Genomic DNA, 6,000 nt, shown 5'->3' on the forward strand with positions numbered 1-6,000 from the left:
AATATATCTAGGATGCTTAATTGTTTTCAAATTGAGTCATCTGCTGAAAATTCCTGTGTTTTTTCATAGCACAATGTATATATCACAGAAAAGAAGAATACTGCAATATGGTACAACCCTGGTACCAACTCCTCTGTGTGCTCCTCATTCTTCTATACAATAGTTGCTTGATCATTTCTGATAAGCACATACTCTCATACATTCTCTGCACAAGGGCTTTTGTTTATCTTGTAATATCAAGATGTGGCCATAAAGAGGGGACTGAGGCACATTCAAAATATCATTAGCAGGAAGCATTGTAATTTTATTTTTTCCGCACTGAAAAAATATTTTTGATGTTTTAATCCTGCGGTTTTTCACACAAAGTAAGACTACAGAAGATTAGCGGTTTATCATAGACAGTAGGATACCATCTACTCTTGTAGTCAAGTTCCCAGCTCACTTCATTTGAAGGTGCTGGCTTCATGGTAACGGTGCCTTTAAGCGCAAGAGACATGCAGACTATGGCAACATAAAATCATATTTTAGATCACTGGTTCCCAAACTTTTTCAGCTCAAGACCCAAAAGAGAAATCTGGTGTCTCCCTGGGACCCAAATTTACAAAAACACATCTACATTTACAAACTGCAGATAAAGGGCAAAATAAACCATGTATAAAGTAAACAAATGGTCTATTCTCATGTCTCACCCCTTTCTCTACTCTCACTTTTGTATCCTCTCCCATCATCACCAACATGTCGACATGACCTGAATTTAATGACAAATATGTGGCTCGTTGAAGTTTTCAACCAGTTTTTCAGGTATGATAGAGTTGAAAACCCAGATTGGAAGTATGTTGTGCTATATTAATTCTTCTTTGCAAAGACAGAAAAAGTTGGACTTTTGCACATAGAACAAATTTTTCATTTGAAGATACCTGTCCAATTTATTCATTTTAAAACGCTAATTACTGAGCACTTCCCCACATTACACATTACAGAATGTGGACAGAAGATCAAGTTGGGAAGAATATAGAGAGAAAAACGCACACGGCATCTGAGCTGAATGGACGAGTAGCAAAAAAATAACATTCATTCACATATTTACATATTGTAAAATTGTTTTTGGCGACCCAATAAAAATGGGCCTGCAACCCAAGTTTGGGAAATATGGTTTTAGATAAATAAAAACCAAGGACAGAAGATTTCAACAACAGGAAAACCATTTCAACTGATACATTCAGCGTAATACTGCAGTGACACAACATGTGGTACAACAGTCAGCTCCAGAAGTGATTAGTGTAAAACAAATATCTGTAATGCCATCTACACTCACCGGCCACTTTATTAGGTACACCTGTTCAATTGCTTGTTAACACAAATAGCTAATCAGCCATTCACATGGCAGCAACTCAATGCATTTAGACAAGTAGACATGGTCAACTTGATGAAGTTCAAACAGAGCATCAGAATAGGGAAGAAAGGAGATTTAAGTGACTTTGAACGTGGCATGGTTCTTGGTGCCAAACAGGCTGGTCTGAGTATTTCAGAAACTGCTGATCTACTGAGATTTTCACGCACAACCATCTCAAGGGTTTACAGAGAATGGTCCGAAAAAGAGGAAATATCTAGTGAGCGGCACTTGTGTGGACGAAAAATTCCTCGTTGATGTCAGAGGTCAAACGAAAATGGACAGACTGGTTTGAGATTATAGAAAGGCAACAGTAACTCAAATAACCACTCGTTACAACCATGTCAACATGGACCAAAGTCTCTGAGGAATGTTTCCAACACCTTGTTGAAAGTATGTCACGAAGAATTAAGGCAGATCTGAAGGCAAAAGGGGGTCCAACCTGGTACTAGCAAGGCATATTTATAAAGTGGCCAGTGAGCATTTGTAGTCTGTTGAAACTTCTAATATAAATATATTTGTTTACTAAATTTACAAAATGGGCTTTTGGTAAAGCAAATAACTAATACATTTAGGAGTGCAACTAACTAGCCTATTACTTTTTCAATTAAAGGGATTAATTGCTTGAAGTTGAAAATGTCCATCACTGTATCCTAAAGCCCGAGGTGACATCATCAAATGCATACTTTGTTCATCAAACAGTCCAAACCCTTATTATATTCCGTTTACAATCACATATGGCAAAGAAATGAAGCATATCCTCACAATTAAGAAGCTAAAACTAGGGAACATTTGGCATTTTGCTTGACTAATCGATTAATCAACTTATTATTTATGCTCTAGATACATTATTTAAAAAGGCATAAATAACCAGTTTGAATAATTATATGCAAGTTCATATCTGAATGAATCTAGTACAAAACTGACAAACATATGCTGTTCATATTATTACCTGTAGGAGGTTAATTCAATTTTTACAATGCATGTTCCTGAGCCATTTGTTGTTATTAAGAAACACAATATACATAAGCCATAACCCACTTACAGGCTATAAGCTTGTACCGTGTAACTTGGACCCTCATTTTCACACTTTCCCTCTATCTTAATGTATACAGTGCATTATGAGCTTTAACAATTTCTATCTTGAAAGGTTATCTGAGCTTTTGTACATTACCACTACTCTCATTTGTCATTCATACATGGTTTGATAATGAACTGATCAGCACCCATGTTGTGATGAGGGGATGAAAGAAAGTCACATATAAACAATAAAAAACAAAATATATCTTACACTGAAAATGTCTGGCTTTTTGACATGCAGTAACATATTCTCCTGAGTTTCCACTGGTTGTTCTCAGTTCTCTCTCTCACACACACACACACACACAGATCTGCCATAATCAATAGACGCACTGATTTTTTAGCTTGGGGTGTCGTTCAGTGACGTTCAGTGACGTTATAATAATAATAACGCAGCAAACACGTCAAACTTCCACATCGTGTCCCATTTTTTTCCCCCCCTCCTTCAAACCCCAATTAGATATTTTTCACCCAAATGGCTGTAACTAATAAAGCGGTCCAACGTTTAATAACATTAAAAGAGAAAATGTGAAGCTGCCGCAGCGAAAGGAAAGTGGGCGTGCCAGTGTTTACATGTAACGCCGTCAAGGTCCGCCACAACCAGCCACAGAGCTAACGACAGAGCTAATTTAAGCTAAGATAGATTGAACGTGCAGGCAGGTAACTGCTGCCATATAAACTGAAAATAGTAGCGGTGGTTCTCAACAAATAAGACTTTAAAATAGTAGTCAGTTGGCGACGAGGGGTTAATGTATAGTCGCAAAGCTAAACAGGGGCTAGCTTCATTAGCGGCTAATGCGATAGCTTCTTCGCTTGAAGGTGAGGTTCGGTGCTTAGCAAGAGGATGAAGAGAGGCTGTTCCCGACAGTGGAGGGCAGAACAACGATGCGTTATAGGTGTCATGATCGATTAGTCAATCGCTTACCTGTTATCTATGTGGCCACTAAGACAGAAACTCACTTTTGTCCATCAGCTGTCCATAGCTCCAATTAAAACTTTGGAAAGTAGAGTTCGGCGCTTTCCAGTGACATCACACCCTCGTTACTGAAGCAGCCAATCGTATCGCGTTTTGAGAAATGGTGACAAGCATGCAGCCAATCCCATCTCTTGGATTTTGTGCGCGTGCTTATGTGTTTGTGTCCTACTTTGATTTTGGGCCCAATATGCCACATTTACCCACATTTAATAAAATGAGGAAAATATTAGCTGGATCTCACTATGAAGAGAAACCACAAGCCACTTTATGGACCCATCTTGTTTCACTAGGTCTGGTGAGTAGCAGCACAGTCTGCCTTCTGTTGATAGTGTGACCCTAAACTGAAGTATCACTACCAAAATCTTGGAAGAAGTTAGGTGTGAAGCTTAACAGAAGGTCAGGGGCACACTACTCAACAGGGCTGAGCAGCGTCCCACCACAGGGTGTGTGTGGACTCTGGTTTGCTATGTCTGAGCCAGCTGGGATAGACCTGAGCTGGGGAGGCAGAGAGGAGGAAAAAGCTGTGGCTGCAGGAGGAAAAATGAGCTACCGAGGGCAATGTGGAAAAGAGAGCTCCCGTCATCTGGCGTGTGTCTTGGAACATTCTCCTGATATGTGGAAACAGACTGACGCTGTAGCTCGTGAGCTGATGGGAACACAAGACGGCAGGTGATTTCTGCCCTATGTGCCAAGATTAATCAGAACAACTGGCTGCTGATGGCAAAGTAGTTTTTAGCGTCATGTTGCGCTGAATTCCAACAGTACAGGCCAGTGGGTATGTCGATGTGCTCTGTCATGTCTGTACTACTCCTGCAAGAGCAAATTACCCAGTGCCAGGTAAACTGCACACGGCACATTTAGTGTGTGCGTAAATGTCCTGCACACAAGCTTGTGTTAAAGAGTCAGCATTGTTGAATTAATATCCAAATTCTGTTTCGGCTATGTGAAATTCTCGTTTATTTTATTTTTTTTGGTATCATGTTCATGTTGCGTCTGTCCACAGAGCAGCCAAGGCAGCAAGGCAATGTCAGATAACGCAGGAGACAGTGGTACTCTAGATAAGAGAGGAATTCCTCAACACTCTGCACTATCACCAACCTCTACCGACGATCTTCATGTGCATATCTTGACATTGCTTTCAATTTCTCTGTTTATACATCCTGTATGTGCATACATATTCTTGCAGTACCATAATGTGCTGCGTGTGATAGTAGAGCATCGTTACTCTGTTGCAAAAATAGAATAATAACTGAATACTTTGCTCAAATAGATTTGCTGATCCCTTAAATTTTTACTGTGGTTACAATATAAGACAAATTATTCAGGTAAAAGTAAAAGTACCTTTTTATCTAATCACAAAAAGGCTTACACAAAAGTGCAGACTTTATAAACTACTCATAATCAGAGGTTGGAGAATACTTCAAAGGCCACTGAATTATTTTAAGTGCAGGAGTTGCAAATAGAAAGGTGAAAGAATTATGCTTTGTATTTTTTAGTATAACAACATAATTTATATACACGAAATAACCTGTATTCATTAACCAGAATACCTTTCAGACGTGACCGTGAACGTTTTATCGTGGCAGGAATGGCAGGAACAAGTGTTGGTGATCTTTTGAAGATGGAAAATCCTAACTGGCTGAGTGGAGCAATGGATTACATTATTAGCAGTTTGGCTCGGGCTGGTCGATGTGCATTCCTCCAAAAGTGAGCCCCCCCCCCCCTCCTCCTCCTAATTATCCAGATGATTACACTTCCAATTCAGACAACTGGTGAACAACTGCCATCACTGCCCTCATACTTCAACATGTATTTGGCCCATGAAGTCACTTTATTAAAGTGATTAAGAAGTTTCTTATTAAAGACTAGGTTAACCTTGTAGAGGGAATGCATTACATATCTGACTCAGCAGTGATTTGATTATGCTGATGCCCAGTTTTAGTTAGTGTGTGCTAGAAATCTCACATCACTATGTTAACCATTTCTTCAATGTTTGATTTATTTTGCATATAACTCCAATTCATTAAACATTCTCTAAATGTTGATGTGTGCTACACGTTTCCAAAATTTGACAAAAAGAGAGAGTATTTTGGGGGTAGAACTCATTTTTGTACAGGATATTCTATCTGTCATAAACTCAAACAGAATCCAAGCAGGAGAAATCATATAACTGTGCATTTATTGTTGCAAATGGAATTGCAGTGGCGAGGCTGATGGCTGCACATATACATATGTATTTGTTACCATGGCAAATGTACCAGAAAGTGCAAATATCTGAACATGAGTACTACACTTTATGCATTTGTAATGTTGAGCACAAGTGTAAGAAGAAGGGCTAGATGCATGTGTTGGTATATAACAGGAAAGGGTGGGGAGATTTTGATAATTTCTGAAAGGAACATAATCCACCCCCCACTTTCTCTCTCCCTCCCTGCCACCTCCCTCTCTCCCTCCCTCTCTCTCTCTCTGAGTCCCAGCCCCTGAAGGTGTCATAACTGTGCTCTCTCCCTCTCGCTCTCTCTCTCCCTCTCCCTCACTCACTCACTCACTCTCT

The 6,000-nt window shown here is 39.6% G+C and overlaps 1 protein-coding gene across 2 annotated transcripts in view; it reads right to left on the minus strand.

The window, feature by feature from the left end:
* spryd3 (SPRY domain containing 3) overlaps positions 1 to 3,544 on the minus strand; it is a 62,155-nt gene extending 58,611 nt beyond the window's left edge. Inside the window, exon 1 of one of the 2 annotated variants that reach the window (XM_038721831.1) lies at positions 3,396 to 3,544. The gene's annotated coding sequence lies outside the window, so the exon portion shown is untranslated. The remainder of the gene's footprint in view (positions 1 to 3,395) is intronic. The other variant, XM_038721833.1, reaches the window with a different exon arrangement.
* Between the last annotated feature and the right edge of the window lie 2,456 nt (positions 3,545 to 6,000).

The sequence above is a fragment of the Micropterus salmoides genome, unplaced genomic scaffold, assembly GCF_014851395.1.
Source record: "Micropterus salmoides isolate LMB-PRFRI ecotype aquatic unplaced genomic scaffold, ASM1485139v1 Ms_hic_scaffold_16, whole genome shotgun sequence".
Taxonomy (NCBI): domain Eukaryota; kingdom Metazoa; phylum Chordata; class Actinopteri; order Centrarchiformes; family Centrarchidae; genus Micropterus; species Micropterus salmoides.